The 22,156-nt window shown below is 36.4% G+C and overlaps 1 pseudogene; it reads right to left on the reverse strand.

Annotated features, from left to right (window-relative positions):
* On the reverse strand, positions 1–6,666 carry LOC147498977 (endoribonuclease Dicer homolog 1 pseudogene; annotated as a pseudogene).
* Positions 6,667–22,156: the final 15,490 nt, after the last annotated feature.

The following is a 22,156-nucleotide window of genomic DNA, read 5'->3' on the forward strand; positions in this document are numbered from 1 at the left end:
TTACTTTTGTGGGTTTTGAGCACTCCCAATTTGAAGACCATCAATGTAAACCTCCACTGCGGGCAAGATTGCCATTTCGAGTGGCTTTGTATTCCAAGCCTTCAGCCTTTGTTGGCATCGTTCTTGAAGCTCCCTCATTTGGATGCATCGGAAGTGTTTGGGGAGTAACCATTATCGTGTAAAAGCGGTTGAAATACCCGCATAACAAAGAAGCGATGTCGACCACCGCCAAGAAAAATTGTGCAAAGAATGGATTCAAAAATGTCTCCAAGTACTTTAGGTGCTTTGCAATCTCCCAAACCAAAGGAATTAAACACTGGTTTCAATAATTCATCCCGAACTTCCTTTACAAACTCTCGAATCTATGCTTCAAGGGCACTTGATCCATGCCTTAGGTGGACATGAAGCTTGTGCTTAACTGCGACACGAGCAAAGTTTTCATTGTTTACACAGCCGCCGCTCTCAAGTCGGTCGTTTACCGGAGGTAGATACAGGTAATGCGTAAAAGAACAGGTACCTTGTAATTAGATGATCCAAGACAGCCACCGACAAACTCCGGTCGTTGGTAACCGGAAACCCGGATGAAGGCCGGAATCATGAGTAATAGCTTCCACCAACAAACCCCTATCTCGAACTTTATATTCAAGGCACTTTCCAGAGCATCAAAGTTAACACTCCTCAATATGCTCTCTCGACGCGTTGCATGGCTTGTTTGTACGTTCTATCTCTTTAGGATCAAACTCCACTGAATTCCAATCCAATTCATGAGGTGGTGTGCAGATTCTTCCCCTTCAACATAATAAACACCGATTAAGGCTTCAACAACATCTGCAAGTGTCTTGCTATATAGAACCCTATAGCAACTCAAATCACTCTCAACCTCCCCATCTTCCATATCGTATTTGTCTCCATCATCACGGAGACCCTTTTCTCGATTCTCGTCTCTCGCCAGAGCGGCCTCCCTCACCAAATATGAATGTGTCTCAAGCGTCCTTAGTCTCTTCATAAAAAACAGGAAGTACTCGGGAGCAGCCCATCTAGATGGAGCAAATCGATCACTTGGATAAATGATTGAAGTCTTTTGTTGAAAGCAAACCGATACAGACCATGTTACTCACCATTTGTTGCCTCATTCTTGTAAGTTGACCCTTGTGTTTTTGGGGTATTTAAGAAAAAGAAATCTACTAACAACCCACTTCGTAAGCATCCCCAAGTAACTCGCTCTTTCATAGCGTAACGTCTCTTGACACGATGCGTGATCAAGGCTTCTAAAATCTTGAAAGGTGTAGAGGATAATTAATCATGTCCTTGAGCTGAACAGCAAGAAGCATACTTTCAACCCTCCTCATGATTGAAGGCAATCTCTAAGCACCTCGAACAAGTGAACCCGGAAGAGGATGAATAAAACATAACTCGGGAGGGAGGAAAACATAGTATGTTTTGTCAAGAGCGTCTTCGGATTCAGCTTCCTGATCTTCTGGATTCTCAAACCGAGGGGAGAGGAGGTTCTTGCAGTATGATACACCACGACCTCTTATAAGAGGCTGTTTCTTGTAGATCAGTTTCTAGTTTTTCATGGATTGGGAAAACCGGCAGCATAGCCACTATTTATATAGGGTTTCCGCGCTGGCTTTCCATTGCTACTGGAATTCTTCTCCAACTCCAACTTCATCTCTACTCTCAATTCTTATCTACTCTACATTCTTATTTAATCTGAAAACTTTGAATCCAAGTCGTAGTTAAATTCCTTTTATTACTATTATTACTATATTGCCCCTATGTTTAATTTCAACGTTCACATCGTCAGATCGATATTCTCACCGGGCACGGCGTCGTCAACATATCTTTCGCGTTGAACGTAATCGTTGATGTACATGTGTTCGCACTCAATTTCTTTTGAAATTTTATTTATGTGCATCTTTTATTTTATCTGTGCATTTTCGCCATTTTTATTTAACTACGCCCTTTGCGATCGTGATCGTTAATTTGAATTTTTTTCATTTCCGCTAATTCACGAATTTTTTCCGATTGTCCATTTTCTTATCGTTTACGTTCACACGACACTTTGTTATACATTCCGCTTACTCTTTTATTATTTCACGTTTTCCGTGATTTATCTTCTCTTCTTTGCCATGTGAACTTTGTTCGCCTGACAAAGAGGGGGCAGTGTTTCGACCCCCACCTACGTGGCAAACGTCCATTAGTAGGGGTCTCTATTTTATTCATTTAATCAATAGGGCTAAAGCCGAATTCGCAATATCATGGATCAATGTACAAGCCCATTAACTCATGTGTTTAAGGCTGAGCCTTAGCCACATGGCTTGCCACTAATGTATATTGATTTATGTCCAGACTCATTTCTTATCAAAGAGATAATTATCAGTTGGCAGTTATATTCTATCACAATTACTCAAGCAACAAGATTACTTGAGCTACAAGGACTCTCTACTCTACCTCTATAAATACCACATTATTTTTCATAAGGAACTACGTTGAAACTTGATCCCTAGAGAATAGATCTTGGGTACGTAGGCAACCATTATTTGGTTCAGTTTCATCTCCCCCAACATCAAATTCCTCTGTTTCTTAGTGCGTTCTTTACCATTGCTCTCGTTGTGTTGAAGTAGTTTACTGCCGAAACAATAATCTAGAAGTTTCACGTTAGCTTTGGCATTAGAATAGTTTTTAGAAACTTAGGTTAATATGTAGGTAATAATCTTTGCATCTTTCTATAAATATATTGCATGAGTATCTATGATTGTTTGACAGTAAGTTTCTGAAATCTAGGCTAGAGTACTTATTTTACAAATCCAATGAGAATATAGCCTAAAGCCTTATATGAGTGAAATATTTGAGAAATGACACAAGGGAGAAGTAAATTCCGAATAGAGAAATCACACGTCCACTTGCTTGATTACTATACCATATCCTAAGCGAGAATTTAGGCCCTCTTTGGATCGATATAGCCAGAAATTCAAACCTTATGAATTATTTTCCACTAGTCGCCCCTCTGAGCCTTTCATAACCCACAAATCCCTTACCCTTTTACAAAACAAAATAAAAATAAAAATCAGCCTACCCATCTTTGAATGAGTCTGAGAATAGAGATGAAGAATAGAAAAGAGAAAGACCTTTGAAATCAAGAATTTGTTAGTTGTTTCAAATAAGAAAAAAAAGTTTCCATCCAAATAAAAAAAATAAAAAATAATAATAATAATAAAGAGTTAGAACTCCAAAAGCAGAATCAAAGGATTCAAAAGCCAAAGAAAAAGAAAAAAAATGGCTAAGGATGGAAACAAAGTGGAGAAGCAAAGTAAAGAACAAGGTTTTCTCTAGATACATAATATAAAGACTCTATTATCTCAGATTGGTTCTTTTCTTATATCAATTTCCTTCATTCTTAAACCATCACCTAATCCCCACAATACCTAATAAAGACATCTAGCTCAATTAGGAATAGGTTAGTGTGATAGTAAGTGGCAGATGTGTTTGATCGACTTCGACTTCCTTGTGTGTCATTGAGATTGTAAGGTAAAGTGTGCCCACTGCATACTGGAGTAGTGAAACTTGAGCGGAAAAATCAGAGTGTTTTTATCTTGACATTTATGTGAGGACCTACTTAAGGACGCTATTCCAAATATTTCAGAAACGGACTTGTTAGTACATTTCATAGTATTACTTATTGTATATATATTTATTCGTAGATGATTGATTATTATGCATATATTAGCTTAGGTTTCGACTTGATTATTCTGTATTCATTGCTAGTGAGATACATAGATAATTGAGACATAAATAAGGAAACAATAGTTTTATTTCTTAGTCGTTGTAGTATAGATGAAGTTTGTGAGTATCCTCATTGGAAAACTCTCACGAGGTTACAACTCATCCACTAGGGAATTCCTAGTGGTTTAAGGCCTTGTTGCATATGGTCAATGCAATCGCACTCGATGAAACGAGATTAGTTAGAACTCCATTTTTGGTCACTTATTCTAATTTCTCATATTTGCTTGAGGACAACCAAAATGCTGTTTGGGGGTGGTTTGATAAGAGCCCAAAACTGTAGTTTTAATCCCTTAACAATATTGTTTTTTGACCAATTATGTGATTAATAAGTAAGAGTTAGTACTGTTATCGTGTTCTTATGTATTTCAGGCATTTGAGTCGAATATGTGCAGAAATACGCCCTTTTGCGAGATAATGGAGCAATGGTTGGTTGCTAAGAAGTTCTATAATTAAAGGCCAAGATTCAAGGAGAAAAAGCCTTTTTAAAGCCCGGTAAAAGTTGAAAAGTCAAAGTTAACGAGGTCAGAAATAGCACACAAAAGTCAGCAAAACTTTCGGAGGTCGTATCTTTGGATTCAGACCTCGGAATTGGGCCTACCTTATGTCAAAACGACCGGCTTGGAACGAGATTTCTAATGGTCCAAGCCTTGATCCAATCAGAGGAATAAAAGTGGACAAAAAGGCTATTGAAGTCAAATCTAGCTGAAAACTCCTTTGTAGATTGAAGTAATAAGGTTTTGGGCTCGATTTTCCGGCCCAAAACATGGCTCTTCAGCCCATGCACGAATTTGTGGATCTTGTCTCCTCCATATGAGAGACAACGACTTAGCTCTTAAGCATCTAGTTTTTTTACTTAGCAATTATCCAATAACTTAGTACCAGATCTAGTTTTTTTACATTCAATTAATTAGTTTTAGAACAAAGTAGAACTTTATGTAGAATCAGATTTAGTTTATAATAAAGAATTAGTTTTTCATTTCAACTTAGTTTTATGATTCAATTCTTATTTAGATTTAGTTGTCTTAAATTCATAATTAGTTTGTTTTAATTTGATAATTAGTTATTCATAATCATAGTTCCAAATTAGTTTTAAATTCAGTTTTAATTCATTTCAAATCTTAGACTATTGTTAAATTAGATTTATAAGTTTAATCATTTATTCAATAATGAGTTGTTCTATTTGTTCTTGTTTTAGAAATGATAGTATAATGATTCAAGGCTAAAACCTCCATTAGAGGGGTTTGAGGAAGCTTTGATGAAACTTGATTGTTTTTAGCGTAGAATTGTTTGTAATAATCTATTCCATTCTAGAAAGTAATTAGTTCACCATGAGAATGAGTTTGATTGCTTCACATGCTAGTTGTTAGTTGGTAGAGATTACCATGAACAATTAGGGATTAGAAAGACCCAATTGCTAAGCGAAAGCATTGCAATTCGGATTACGATAATTCATCGCTAGTTGATTAAGTCGAATTAAGGTGGAATCAAATTCCCCTAATTCTTTATCTAGATTCAAATCTTAGTATTTTAATTGCCATCTTATTATTTAGAACATTTCGATTACGTTATTTTCCTCGTTGTTAGCATAATTACATTAATATGTACTCTCATTGACTTTGATGGAACTGATAATCGTCGTTAACATTAATTCTAAAGAACTAGGAGTGGAACGAATTCTCTACTCCACTTATTGCAATATCATCGAGAGTGTAGAAATTTGATATTTAAGCAACAAAATAGCTTTAGTTTTACTTACGTTTGAGCGCCATCGCTTATTCGTAGGTAAAACTATCATTTTACCTATTAACAGTACACTCCAATAGGCTAGGATACTCTGTAGAACAACAACACAACTCTCTCTGGTGGAGGAAACGACTCTCTATGGTGGAGGAAGAGAAAGAAAAGGTTTTGGGTTTCTGAATCATTAGCTTTGGTGGAAGACTACACACCTTTATATAGAGGTTCAATGCCACTCACCAAGAGCTAACTAACTAATGTGGGACTAAAACAATAATATAGAGTGCAAAATTGGTTTCCAAGAGTTTTCCAACCAATATAGGACTATCACACAAAATACAATGAGAGAAAGAACATACTTGTTCATCTTCTCAACCAAGCTCACATAAATAATTTGAAATACCAAAAGGAGAATTTCAACACCTTCCATTTGCAGAAAGGGTAGAGAGGTATATATATATACAATTCTTCAGTACGCAAGCTTGAAAAAAGTATATGAACCAAAGTTTTTTTTTTAATAGAGTTGAGGTTATGGCTGACCTCGATCTACCTGTATTACGTTCTAATATATATACACCCTTCTTTGTCATCCGCTACAATGTTCATAAGATCCACGTTCAGGGGAGGTACAAAGTACTCTATTACATCTTCCTTAGCTAAAGAAGCAAGGTAATCTGCAGCCCTATTGGCTTCTCTATATACATAAATGAAGCTAACATTGTCAAAAAGGTGCAGTGGCTTTCTTATAGCCATAGTTACATCTTCACACTTCCATGGGGCTCTCTTTGCCCTTCAAAATATTTACTGCTCTCAACGAGTCAGAGGCAACCTCAACTTTTGGTATTTGGATCTTCAAGCAACCCTGCAATCCTACCAAAATGGGTTTTAGTTCTTGGAACAAACTGAATTTAACCCTCCTGCTCCAGTATAAGCTAGCAATACTATACCACCAATACTGCCCTTCTCATCTTTCAGTGATCCATCAGTATTTAACTTCTTTATCCCTCTTTGAGGTTTCCCCCATATACATTGTTTTGGAACTTTAATAGTGTACTCAGCGATGACACCCAATCTCTCCAGTAAATTCTTCAGCTCTCCTAAATACTTCACCTCTTTTAGCTGACATTGCAAGTATACTCCCATGTTGTTGATCAACCTACTTGTAACCACTTGCCAATCTTGTGCAATGTTCCTGAATCTTCTGAAGTTATGTTCCTTCCATATATAATTGACAACTGCGCAAATGTACACCTTGTACACTTCAGCTTCTATAGAGTTTCTTTGACAGATTCTCATAAGTTGCATCCACTCCCTATTGGTGTTTGGGGGCATGTACATTGATTCTTGTGTGTTGCTTCGCCCTCCTCTATACCTTCTTTGTGTAGGAACACTCAAAGAAAAGGTGGTTTGAATTCTCTCTCAAGTTATTACACAAATAACACTTAGAGGAATTTAGCACTTTCCTCTGGATCAACCTATCTTGTGTTGGTAAATTTCCCGATAGTAGCTACCAAGCTGTGAAAGAATGTTTGGGAATCACTAGCATCCCCCACACCATATTGTACCATCTAACTGTTTCTCTTGGAATACGGAGAGCATCATATGCTGATTTGGAAGAGAAGGTGCCATTAGGGTGGGGGTTCCAAATGACTCTGTCTTCAGTAAGGTTGGTGTTGATCTCTATTGCTAAGATGCTAGCCTTGAGTACACTTTGTGGCAGATCATGAACTAAGTGATTCCATACTCATCTGTAATAAGTTCACTTACTGTAGCATCCATTGGGAAAAAGAAGACATTCTTAGCTGTGTTGTCTTCCTTCAGAGGGGCATTCATACACCAGATAACGTGCCATAGCAGAGTTGTGGCACCTGTGGATATATTGTATGTACTAAACTTCCTTGCTATACTTCTCATCTCAAGAACTCCCCTCCAAACCCATGAACATTCTCTCGGTATAGCCATTGTCCAGAAGAACTTCCTTTTCAGATTTTGATTCCATATCCATTGAACCCATAAGCTCTCTTATCTAGAACGGTGCTTGTTTTGTTATAGTGGTTTTTCTTCTCAAGTTGAAAAAACTTTCAATTTGAGGGGATAAATCATTATAACAAAACATCCACCTGAGAGCTAACTCTATCATGTCCAATTTTAGGTTAAGTTTGAGGAAAATGTTGATGATAGAGAAAAACAGTGAAAATGGTGAAGAATGTAGAGAGAGAGAGAGAGAGAGTGCTTAGTTGTTCGAGATGTTTATCTTTGTACTTTTCATTATTATTTTGTTTAATTATTATTATTATTATTATTATTATTAGAGCAATGAGTGAATGTCCTATGACACTTCATTGTCACCCAACTAAATAAAATCCTTCATACTCGAACTTCATTTTGCACAACTAAATAAATCTTATGGCAAAGTTATTCTACGCGGTCATTAGAGGGTGACAACCATGTATATACAGGCACTGGAGTAGCTGCAGGGACCAGGTAACTGAAATTCTTTCCCTCCAATGTTTTTCTAACTGGATTCTCATAATTCCATTTACTTTCTAAATCCCTTAGTACATGGGACTGTGAACTAATTCGTGAAGAGGTGGAGTTACTGCTTAGAAAGAAAGGAATCAATAATTACTACAATGAGTTCAATCAGACATTAGAAGAGACAACCGTACAACTCATACCCACGGTCAACACTACTACAGGGGAGACTTCCATGCAAACCGAGCACAATAGCCAATACGTTTAACTTAAGAACATGGCTCTCGTAATTATTGGCCTACTTGTTGTTCTTATTGCTCTAATGGTTAGGTTGATTTTCCTGTTGTAGGTGCAGAAACTATGTATATGGATATTTTGCCGTTTTGCTTATGTATATGTATTTCGCCATGTATGTACGTACTGGGTATATTTGTATGCTGCGCTATGTACTTGGCTATTTTGCTGACACCTTTCTCTAACTTCACTCTTGTGTAAGTGTGTTTCAAATATACTGCAACAGAAGATATGGGCTCAAACACCAGACTTTCTATTAAACTAAGTTTCTGTTTACGGCCATGTTATATAGTGTCTTACACAGCTTATGTAGTGTCATATATGTATAAGCTAGCCACAAACTAGCTAATAAGCGTAAATTAAAACCTAGATATTTTGGCACTTGTTAAGTCTTTAGGGTTTGTCGATTGAACTGTCATGGATCTACTAATAGCATAAGTTGAAGTGAGTGAACATTTTGGATGTATTTTAACTGTGAAATGATGTAATGGATGTATTTTAACTGTAATCGATGTAGTTTAACTGTGAAATGATAATGGGCAATGATTCAAGAAACATGAATTCAGCTTAAACATAATGAGAAACTTACACATAATTACAAAAGTTCGTAGGAAAACAACAAGAACTCAACAAATGGACAATTAGACAAATACAGGTGTTTCCAGATTATGTATGTTACTCTATTATAGATACACTGTGTTGTCTTCGTACATAGTTATGTTGTCGTGCATTTAACCATTGAGGAAAGGACATAACATGATTAATAAGTAATAATTTAACATAACCATAAGACAATGCAGTGCTTCTTACACTTGATACATAATAAGTACTCAGTCTATTAAAATGTACTGACTAACAGGAATGAAATAATTACATATATAAACGACTAGTTCAATTGGGTTTCGGCAAGGTCTGACATGAATGGGAAAATAGAGTAAATGGCACTTGCTGGGATTATATGATCTGATATGACTTTCTTCTCCATGAAACTATACCATATGATCTTATCGTACCAACTAAACTGATGGCAGTAGGTCGACAAAATTTGCATCCTTAAACCCTATAAACCTTATGGGTTCACTCCACTGGCTATTCTCGTACTGCTGTAAAACCCATAGTTCTAATATTTGAGTAGAGGTGCTGCCCTCGTCCCACAAGGAAAACATAATAGCTATGGAGCCATCATAGGGAAACAATTTATAAGATTAAAATGGACGTTAAGTCTCCGGTAGCCTAATCCTTGTCCACTGCTCCCGACGAACGTTAAAAACTAATATTCCTGCATGCCAAAGAGACCAATGCAGAATTCCATTTGCAACAACTCTGGCATTCCTGTTAATGTGTTCATTTGTCAACTCCAGGTCGTCCAACCTTTTCCATTTGTCAACTTGAGAATCAAACAATTCAACATGACGATAGACACATGTCCTCGATTTGTTGTCTCGGGAAAGCCTGACAGTGTTGTACTTCGGTATTGAAATCCGAACAATATTGAATTGCAAAGGTTCCATAGAATTAACCACCATGCCTACACTTTCGGTGAAGAATCTATTCCTAGGATTATTTAGGCGATGAATGTTTCTAATCGTTGGTTTGCATACGTAAAACTGTTGGTATATTTCGTAAGGTGTGTTCAAGAGAACAATACCTTCCATTGACGAGGCAATGACCAATGTGCCATATGGTTTGGAGTCCAAACTTGGAAATGGAATTGGTGGGTTGTTTGTAATGCTGGAAGGAAAAGTTATCGTTATTTCCCTTTTGTTTTCCGTATTTATGATGTAACCAAGAAAAATCTCGTCATCAATGCATGCTCCTTGGTGAAGGAACTTAAACTTGTAAAGGCTACCCATTTTTGGCATACGAACTTGGCTTTTTTGAGAAATGGAAGTGGAGCACGTTTGACAATCTCTTCACAAATTTCTGTTAGCATGTCCTTGTTAGTTTTGTTGGTTTGGTTGTTGTTGTTGTTTTTTCCATGTGAAGTAGATCCCTCCATTGTTGTTCTTTCGAGTGGGTTTAATTTCTAGTGTGGAGTTTTCTGGTTTAATATTTAACTCAACCATTTTTTACCAGGGTATGGCATACATAACGTCTTATAGTAAACTTATGGTGTCCTATCGATTCCCATGGCGTGTTCAGGAAGCTCTCATTTGATATTTGAATCTAACCGCCTACTTAATAGTAAAACCGATGCTTCTCAATTATGCCTAGATTATGGCACACAAAATGTCTTATAGAAGTCCTATCTTGTCATAAGAGTAAGGTGTTGTGTTGAGGGTGCTAAAATTTCAAATTTGAACCTGACCGCCAAATTAACTCTAAAACTGATGCTTATCGCTACGGACTAGAGTATGGCGTAAATAATGGCCTATCGGGCAGCTATGGTGTCATATCAGGCACGTGTCGTGTTAAGGGGTTTCTATTTTTGAATTTGAATCTAACCGCCTAATTAACACAACAACCGATCCTTATATTGACGACCTAGAGTATGTCGTACATAATGGCCTATCGGGTAGCTATGTTGTCATCAGAGGAACGAGTCGTGTTCAGGAAGCTCTAATTTGATATTTGAATCTAACAACCTAAGTAACACAAAAACTGATGCTACTCTTTAAAGCCTAGAGGATGGCATACTCAATGTCTTATAGGGACATTATATATGCTGTTATATCTGGGATGTGTCCAATTCGGGGTGCTCTAATTTAAATTTTGAATCTAACCACCTAATTAACACAAGAACCTTTGCATCTCTCTACCTACTAGAGAATGGTACACATAATGGCTTATATGGAAATTATGTTGGCCTATGTGGAACGTATCCTGTTCATGCTTCTCTAATTGTTAATTTGAATCTTACCTCTGGTTAACACAAAAACCTTTACTTCTCCATTTGACTAAAACATGGTATACATAATGTCGTGTACAGTATTATTTAGGCGCCATCTCGTAGTAAGGATGGTTCGTCATCCCAGCGACGTGACAAACATTCTCTTATTGATATTTTCAGTTAGTATTAAGAAAATGTTTTTCGTTATTGAGTCGAAGTGTATAGGTGTGTTTTCTGGATTAGACTATTGACAAACATTCTCTTATTTGTCAGTTAGTGCAACGACATTGAATTTTCTATCTGGTTGTTATTGTGATGTACTTAAGTTAAAATTTTAATATTTCTTATGCCTAAGTTGATATCCTATCAAATTCTACATTTGGGATCTATAGGGGATCATTGTGTCTACATTTGGGATCTATAGGGGAAAAATATTATTCAAAAGCTCGTAGGTCTCTACATTTTGGATCTGATTTGTGTTAGGATAATTTTTGAAAGATGTGAATCGACAGGACCAGGGCTGATACTATACTGTTACACAAATTTTAGGCTTGCTAAAGTTTTTGGCTGATGTTTTACATTGTGAAGGAGAAGTAATGTGAAGTCCATTGTTATTTCACGTAGAGGAGATTCTGCATTACAAAACATGTTATATACAGTGGTAAAAGTCTTTTAACCACAGTTTTAAAACTAACAATGAGAAACTAATTGAAGTTAAGAAACTAGAAAAATATGTGCCAAATAGAAATTGCAAGAAAACCATCCCACTAGATGACCTTGTAGCTGCCACAAGGTGCTTACAAACACTTTAATCACAAGGTGAAAACACAGTACACTTTTTGTTCTTCTTGCGAGGGAGGGCGCTTACTTCTGCTAGTACCAACAGCTGTCACCAGGCCACCAATTAGTCCTGTTTGGTCAGATGTGAAATTTTCAACCACACCCGTACTACATCCACACAAATGTTCCAACTTTACTCTTTTTAATGGTTGGACATCCATATGTATTTCTGGGGCATCTCTAATTTGTGCAGATTTTTTTGAACACGGAACCATTGCCAGCATTGCGTTCTTACTGACTTTGGGAAATGCATCAAAAACTTTCCTTTTGGATTTGATGATTTGAGATAGAAGTGATCCTGCCTCAGTACCTACAAATTACTTTAATAAGCAAACTCAAAGCACTCCAACAAACAGGTCTAATTGCATGATAATATCATCTAAGAGGTAGTTCAAATAAAATCCATGTAACCACAAATCTAATCAATATGAATCAAAACATAAAGAACTACCTAAAATTAACTTGATAACAGAACGTGCACCCATTTGTTTTGCCGCCTTTTTGCTCCTGGCGGGAGTACCGGTATATGTTTTATCATGGAAATCCAAAGTTGAAATGAACACTGGAATAACACAATTTGACTGGGTAATTGTATAAATAGGCATTTTCAAACCAATCTTCATAGCAAATTCATTAAGGATGGATTTGCAGTAGGTCATATCCTGGAAGAGTGACAAAAACAAATAAAAATATATAACCTAAGTTACATTTACACGGATACGTGTGTCCGCATCTGACACAAATATGAAGTGTCTGACACGGCAAAATATTAAAACTTGAGGTATATCACATACAATGTTTCCACAGACATGTGGACACGTATCTGACAGATATTATTTCTAAAATATGGCATGTCCATGTACCATAGTATATAATTGTATACCAACCCCCAAATTATACAAAAATAAATAAATAAAGCATAAAATTACGAACTGGAAAAACTCAAGCTGGCGTTGACAATGTTGGACATCAACATTTTGCTCTCTCAGTATCGCTTAGGTAAATTGAGAAACCGCTTACTTTAAAGGGGTCTAAACATAGTTTCAAAGTTACACACAAATTATACTTCATTGCAACAATAATGTATAAAGAATAAAACTGTAAGGAAACAGTGAAAAGTTACAAGCCAAAAGACCACAAAAAATTCCAATAATACCATATATTTTCATTAGGTGGTTACCAACCTAATATTCTTGTAATGAAAACAAATGAAATCAAGAATTAAGGAAAAGAAGAGAGGTATTATTATAAGGTAGTCTAACTATATAATGAACAATCACAAAAGAAAAATGGCATGACAGCAACATATTGACATAGTTCTAACTACAGTATACTTGGAAGAGAATTTAACAGCAACATGGCTTCATTAAAATAACTTGCATAAGAGGAAAAAGTAGAACAAGGTTTAACATAATAGTAAAATTACTCAGGAAACCAAAAATAATTCAAATATTAGTTCAATTGGAACCAATGATTATTATAGCCTGTGAACATGGTGTTTGTTTATACGTCACAGTAGAACACCATATACAAAAGCTAAGATAGACTTTTTCCAATCTTTTCAAATAAATGTTTCTTGAGTATTGTTTCCTTGAGAGTCAAAACATACTTCACTAATTTACTATTGGCAACCTTGGCACTGCTCACAAGAAATTTGCAGACATTCTTTGTTGGTTGGGTGGGTGGGAACACTAACCATTTTCATCCCCAACCAACACAAGACTACAGAGTATTTCATGTTTTTATCTAAAACAATAAGAAAAACAAAATTGGGCACTCAAGCTGCAAACAGATGCATACTTTCATCAACATTAACTAGAAGAGAATTTACAAGCTTGCATAGTTGCATATGAGCTTTATTTTTATCACTTAAAACAAAATAGCTCCCATAAAAGTAATAATTCACACGGATAGAAATGTGACCTTTCTTACGACAAGGTGTCTCATGTTAACGTATATATCATAACAGACTACAAAGTATATGTCATGTTAGAATAATAGAACATGATGTATATTACAACATAACTAGATCAAATATCATAAATAAGGCTTAATTAAATCAAGTCACAGCATAACTATGACTTGGACATGTCCTTCTTCAATTATAGTTAAAACTTTTCTTCCTTAATCCCATTTATTCCCCTCAAGTCCTTACCCCAAGACCTTGATACCAACCTCCCAAGTCTTGACTAGTAGGCCACTGGACAACACTATGATTTGGATTTTGGACATGTCATCCAAGTGAAACAGTCTAATCGCCATATAACATGAGTGCGCACACACACACACACACACACCTTATCTATTATTGAACATCCTTCGTCTTTGATCTTCTTCAATATAGATTCCAGAGCAACTTTAGCAGCATTCTGTTCTACCTCTGTCTTATGTAGAAATGTCTCAACCAACATATAATTTACCCCATCAACCGAAACAGAAGATCTAAATTGTGGCGCAGTTCCAAAGCTTTCAGTAGTATAGGTCAGAAGTGGCAGTTTGGATTTCTAAGCATAATCTTGCAATTGGTTCTTATGCATGCATTCATCTGGAATACCTACACACATAGTACAAAATATCAGGATATGGGTGTTTATCGATACTCAATTTCTTGATATGTATTGTGGATGTCCAAATTGAGCCCAGTATTTGAACAATGTAAAAGTTGAGAATGTACCATTTGTGTCCATCACGACTTCAATTAGACCACGGGGTGTTCCTAATTAGACAAAAAAATAAAATCCATGTCAACAACTTTTTTGCACTGAGTTAAAAAGTATCTAGCAAAAAAAAAAAGTTAAAAGTCAGAAGGGAAACAGCAAAAAACCATTCCATAGATTTAATCTATGACATTCATTGTTAGATGTAATGTAATAGGTGACTTTTAAAGCTAGCCAGATTCTAGTCGGAAATCGGATGCTACTCGGTCTAAGAGCGAGTAGCGAGTAGGTCTACTTGGCCAGGGATTAATCGTGATTACTTGGGCGATTTTTTCTAAACACTATATTTCTATACATATACCTGTTAAATTACTTAAATATAATTAACAAGTAAAAGCATTGATATACCAACATAATAAAGCCAATAAATGACTCTGTGGCCTAATGGATATACCAACATAAAAAGTCTCTGTAAAAAAAATCAATCGGTAAACAACTAAACACTAAGAATTGAAGTAGAGTAAATGGAACTCTCAAAATCCAACAAGACAATGGTGGTTACTAACACTTATCAATCATACTCAAAAAATGGAGAAGAAGAAGAGCTAGCATACCTGGAAGTCCTGGAGGTGCTGGAGTGGAGAAGACGAACTGAACGTTTGCTGGAGAAGAGCGTACGAACCTTTTTTTGTTAGTCGTTTCAATGTTTCGCGAGCCCTAAATTTGCTTTGGACCTTTTTTGTTAACTGTTTCGCAGGCCAAAAAAAAGGCCCGATTTCACACTATTAACTCGCCCAGTCCCGAGTACTTATTAATTGAAATATCGGCCAATTTCTTAGTGATTTTTCATTCCCAATCACTCATGGGAGTAATGGGCTGAACTGGTCGGCTAGGTATCGAGTAGGGAGTACCCGGCGAGTACTCGATGATTTTATAGCACAACATGCATGTACTTGGATGATTGAGTGAGAGGGAGAGACATGAACAAATATTGAAATTGTAGCAACACTTTTCACATTACATCCCACTCCTTAAAACAATTTTATATACTTGTTCAGCTAGAGTTTTAGTATCAGTATTGGACGAAGAATCACCCATTTTCTCAATTCCCTTCACCAACGACTGTAAAAAAAAACCTACAATTTACATTTCCAGGACGTGTTGACAGTATCCTCTACGTTTGATCCAACTTGCTATTAAAAAAATGAGGTGTTTCAGCTTAAATATCCATGAGTTTGGGACTTGACTAACATACTTGAGTAGGATTTAAGGTACATGATCCATACTGAAAGTTAGAAACAACGGACTAGACACAAAATCTTGCAAGAATGAAATATGCAACTTCTACGAGTTTGTCCCAACTACAAGCTAAACCGACAACTTTCTTTGAAGTTTGAATGCAAGATTCTCTCATTCTCTAATCTCAATGTTCCAAGTTTTCTCATCTCCTACCATTGTCAAGCAGACACTTAAAAAAGATCTTGGTTAGGCTCTCGCACATTAATCCACTACATAGTGTGGGGATGCTAAAATACCAGCTTACTCATTCTAGTAAATGTCCCTTTTGGACCTCTTGAAAGTTGAAGTGAAATTATCCAAAAGCTCTGATGTGTCATTGACCAATCACATTCATCTACAAACTCTGACCCCGAATGCAAACACACCTAGGTCAATCTCACAAGGCATCTGACATCAAGACTTTGTACGTGTGGCTTCTTTGCCCTTGATTGTTTATACGTTTATGTTATGTTGTTCTAGGTCGTTAACTGTAGTGCTAGTGACTATCCCTATCGTCTTACGAATTTAGATTAGTTTTGTTGTATATGTGAAGGGTTAATAGTTTAACCATGTGTTACGGTCTATGTTAGTCCCTGATTTGTATTTACTAGTTGATATTTGTTAGAGTGTTGTAATTTTGTGATGATAGGAATCTTACAAGTAGACAGCACATATGGTGAATCGCATAGAACATTATAATGTTATATCCGGTCAATATGATGTCTTGCGTTGAATAATCACAAATAAGTGCTAATCATTTCCTTCAAATGAACAAATCCATCATCGATCATAGCATGGTCGAGGACTATCAGTAGTTGAAACTACACATGATCATGTAATATAACTAGAACGTTTCAAATTGTGTTTTCATTGGGCTCAATTAGCCGACAGGGTTATTCCCAATATCTGAAATAAATATCCTAACTAAATCCCCAATCTTTAGGGCATCATCTCCCTCACAATCTCCCGGATGAAGCAAAACATGAGGCCACCCATCAAGCAACTACCACTATGGAAGAAAAGGTCATAGAAAGATGGAAGGTGAAGGTAACAGAAGAGGGGAACTGTACCTCTAAAATTACCATGGAAGGGACTGTTTAAGATATTTCAGCACTTGTTAAGTCTTTAGGGTTTGTAGATTGAACTGTAATGGATCTGATATACTGATAGCTTAAGTTTAACCCTAGGTTGAAATGCATTCGATGTATTTAAACTGTGAAATGATAATGAGCAATGATTCAAGAAACATGAATTCAACTTATACATAATAGGAAACTTAAACTTACTTACATAAGTTCTTAGAAAAACAACAAGAACTCAACAAAGGGACAGTTAGACTAACACCAATAGAGGTGATAGACAAATATAGGGGTTTCCTAATTAAGGGGTTATTTTGTTTTTTTGGTTTAAGTTATAAGAGAGTCTTATAAGACCATGTCTTATAAGAGGGCCTTATAAGTATGTCTTATAAACTGGTTTATTTTACATTTTAAGTTCCTCTTATAAGCACTTACAAAAAAAAGGAAAAAATGGCGACAACATCTTATAAATGACAATTTGACAAATATAACCATGTTTTACATACCATTATATAACTAAAACTTCCAATCATTATTCAACAAAATGATCTTCTTTCGCGCCTAGTTTCATAGCCACCAATTCACATACAAGCAACGTTTCAAAATAGAAATCCTCTTATACAATACATTTAAATCCAAATACAACATAAAAAATAGTTTTGATATCCTAATAAAACTCATTCCTTATTATCCTTCTTCTCTACATCATTGAACCCAAGTTCATCCATTTTCTTCAAGAACCCCGCACAAACATCATTTCTTATAGCTTGTTTCATCTCAACAAATGTGCGCAATTTGGCAAGCGTTTCCTGTTTACTAGAATCATTCTTTGTTATGGCAGGCGTAGAGCTTGTGCCACTCGTCTCCCCAAACCCTTGGAAGAATCCACATCCTGCAAATCCTTCATTAGTCGATTGTGGGCAACGATAAAATTTTCTATTTGGGTTTCTTGGGGTATGTGATAGGGTTATATACTAAAAGCATTACTTTTGTATTAACTCTAATTCTTTATGGGCAAATATTATGCATATTATATATGTTATTAGTTATATGCATGCGTCTAATACTTTATAATGTAGATGATATGGTGTGTGGTGACACACATAAGATCATATCATCAGTACTTTATAAAGTATAAGTAAACGTTCACAATTTAGATAGATTTGGACAAACCATTGGTATGGTTGTAGTATAATATGGTATTAGTCTATCTTGACTACAGGATTACACTAGTACACTTTGTGTGTATTGAACAGGACCAAGTGAGGTTGTTTCTTTATACTGACCATATAAGAGAACAAACACCTCCGTTATTATGGATGCTTGTCCTCTTAATCCGGATATAATAACGGGCACTTACGTGCATTGTACATTGCTTTAAATCATCAATGAGTGAAATTCATTTCTGAATCAAGAAACTCAATGGATTAGGTAATGACATTGTATGTAAGGTGTGCTGTTGATTATAAAAGGAATCCGTGACCCGCAGGAAGTCCGTTTGATGATGTCCCCTTGAGGAGCTCATAAGGATTGTCATATAAACTCTGCAGGTGGATTTATTCCGACTTGACAATGAGGTTGAGTGGTACTACTCAAGGACATAAGAAGTTGATTGATGTAGCTGTCAGTAACTTGACTTAATCAACGGGTATTCGATATCTTAATACGGGGAGATCAACAAGCATATAATATGGAGCCCATAAATGTAATACACGTAATTTAGGATTAAGGCGGTAGTGCAATAATGGCCTTTCGTGGAATAAGCCATTTGTTGACGGACTTGGGCCGTGTGTTCTGGGCGAACATGGGAAACCCAAGCCTGTCAGGAGGCCCAACCATAATTTCTCCTCATGGTCCCTGTTGTAGCCTATAAAAAGAAACCCCTCTTTCATGGCCGTTTTACACTAAGAGAAACTCAGGTTTTGCTCAAGAAAAGAGAGTTCCAAAATCGGTTCTAACTTTGTGAGTGAGAGAGGCCAAGAGAGAAAGAAGGGGTTGGTAGATCATTACCCACACAACGTCCATTCCAAAGATAGGAATACAACAGAAGATCAAGAGCTTGCTGATTTGTAGAGCTTGGATTCTCAGAGTTATCACAGCTGATCAAAGGTATGATTCTAACCAAAATCATGAACACCCTTTATTCCGCTACACATGGGTTTTCACGGTTTGTAAATCATTCGATGTAACCATAACGGTTCCTATAGTATGTGAGGTTCTTATCTTACAAATTCCCTCATTACATGGACACATTTTCACCTTATCCACCCATTGCCAAAGTCCACACCCTTTAGCACCCTTTGGACATGTAAGGTATGCTCTCCCAGGGTTCTCTGAAGTCTTCGATACCTTAGTCTTACTTGTACCCCCACCACAGATGCAAAGAACGTCTTTATCTCCCTTTGATGCCATCTTACCTACTTATAAATATTGACAGTAATTTCAAATCAAGTCATATATCTCATGATAATCAACCTATTTACATGTCATGATATAATAAACTCATACACCAAGCAAAAAAGTCTAAACATTCTCATATCGTCGATATGTCAGAAAACAAGAGCTTACAAGTCATAAATATAGCAAATAAAACAAGAATTTATACATCATAAAACATGACTAAGAAGAACATCACTCGGGATTATTAGGAGTTGCAATAAGGATATCTGCAATTTGAGATCGTAAATTGACCATATGAGCTTGATCTTGTGGCTTAAAAACTTGCTCAACACCATAAATTGTTTCTGGGTCTACTGGAATCTGATTATTCACAAGAAGTTCCTCATTACCATATGCTTGGAATAAAACATCATTGAGGGCCACTCTACGAAGGAAGTTATGAAGAGCCATACAAGCAATGATTATGTTCCTCTGAATTGGAAACTTATACCCTGGCATCTTGCTTAAAATCAGGGAACCTAGCTTTCAAAACTCCAAAGCTCCTCTCAATCATATTCCTTAGTTTTGAATGGCAATGGTTAAACTTCTCCTCCTTAGTCCTAGCACGACTCCTAGGACATCTGTAGTCAGCAAGCCAATATCGTACACCACGATATGGGGACATAAAGTCCCAAAGTATGCGTGTAAGCCGCGTCACACAGATAATACTTATTTGTACAATGGAAATAGATGACAATTTACTACGCATATACAAGTAATAAGTTTGTAGATAAAATTACAATAAAACAAAGTCTACATACTTACCTTGAGGAGGTTATGGAAACCTGAAAGTTGGATTCCCCACTGAAGTAGTTAACACCCTAGCATCATGGGCAGTCCCCTCCCAACCAACCACAACATATATGAATTGGAATTTTATGTGAAAGCCACAAAGTACCAACACATTTTGCCAATAATATTTTCCACCTTTGCCTCTGTAAGGGGTTTGTTTACTAGGAGGACTAACTACATCAATGAGAGTGCCATCTAATGCTTCAACAGCCCCTTTGAATGCTCTTTCTCTAACTTCCTTATAAGTTCTAAGTTCTCCAACTGGGGCATCCTAAGATGGTGGTACAATCATCTCTTTGGAAAACTCAATCATAGCTTTCAACACTTCATGAAAGTACTTGTGAATTGTTTCTCAAGAATGTTGGAATAACTAACTTACATGTGTTATACGAGTGTTATGACTAAGTGTTAACAAGAACATCATCATTTTCTCTTCCAAAGGTAGGTGTTTACTATTGGCCAAGTACCCTCTCTCTCGAAAATGACTACACAATGCTTGAAAAGATTCTTTCAACATCCTAAAAGATTGGAAAATTTGTTCGGATGGACCATTCAAAGTTTCCCTAACTAAATCTTATCCACTACATGTGGAAATGCACATCTTGTGACAGACTCTCCTTGGGAGTGTATTTCTTCTTGCATGTTTGAGCAATATCACTAATGCTATAAGACTCACCAACAAGGATAACTTAAAATAATCCATATAGACCTACATATAACAAGGATAACCATTTCAATGTATCCATTACATTGTATTCGGTGCAAACAAATTAAAAAACAGTTTATGCATTTCAAAGAGAGAATAACATACTAGAACTTGGCATAATTATGAGTGTGTGTGAACTTGGGTTGCTAGTGGAGCAAGCATCAGGAACACCAAAGCAATCATCTTAACCATAATGTCCATCAGCAATTTATAATGAAAAGTGCACTTCCATTATCGTACAAAATATAAAATGGCATGGTTCTCTGTCAAAGTTCAAACGTAGGCTTCCTTTGCTAATACTCCATCTTTGATTTATTGATCTATTTCAACCTAAACTAAACACATTCTTATCAATCAGGTGGCAACAACCCAAAATTAAAATAAAGAGAGAACCAGTCGGCAACAAACCTAAAATCAAATACTAAAATAAAATAAATAAATCAGTAGCCAAAAATCAATTAGTCAGCAGCAAACCGGCCACAACAATTAATAAAAAGAAATTGAAACAATAGCATATAATGCAACAACAATAATGCAAGTGCGAGTGAGAGAGAGAGAGTGCGAGTGCGAATTTAATAATGAACAGAGTCAATGAATACTAGCATAATCAAAGAGATAGCTCGCCAATTTAATCAATGCTGAAAAAGTTTCTATTGCATACCGAGTGGCTCGATCGAGCTTGACAGTGGTGGCAACAGTTTCACACTTTCTCGTGGTTGTGGCAGCAGCACCAAGTCGCTCGGTCGATATCAGAGATGGAGCTCGTGATTGGTGGCAGCAGCAGCTACTTGGTTGTTTGGGAAGAATGAAGAAGAGATAATGAGGGCAAAGCATAGTGTGCTTGGGGCGTTTGTGTCTTTTCCCAGCTTACAAGTCTTACAAAATTGTAGTAGATCCAATTTGGGTACTTACAGAAATCATGCCTCTTATAAGACATTTCTAGTAGAATGCCTCTTATAAGAGGCAAAAAACAAACCAAAATATGTCCGAAATCACTGGTCCACATCTTATAAGAGGTTATAAAACCTTTGGGTCTTCTAAGAGGCAAAAACATCTTATGTTGGTAAACTGTTAGAGATACACTATGTTGGCTTAGCTTATGGGATAGTTATGTTGTCTTACATGTAACCATTGAGGAAAATGAAATAACATGTTTAATTAAGTACTAATTGAACACAATGCAGTGCTTCCTGCACTTGATACATAAGTACCCAGTCTATTAAAACATACTGAATAATAGGAA

Source organism: Coptis chinensis, chromosome 5 (assembly GCF_015680905.1).
Source record: "Coptis chinensis isolate HL-2020 chromosome 5, ASM1568090v1, whole genome shotgun sequence".
Classification (NCBI taxonomy): domain Eukaryota; kingdom Viridiplantae; phylum Streptophyta; class Magnoliopsida; order Ranunculales; family Ranunculaceae; genus Coptis; species Coptis chinensis.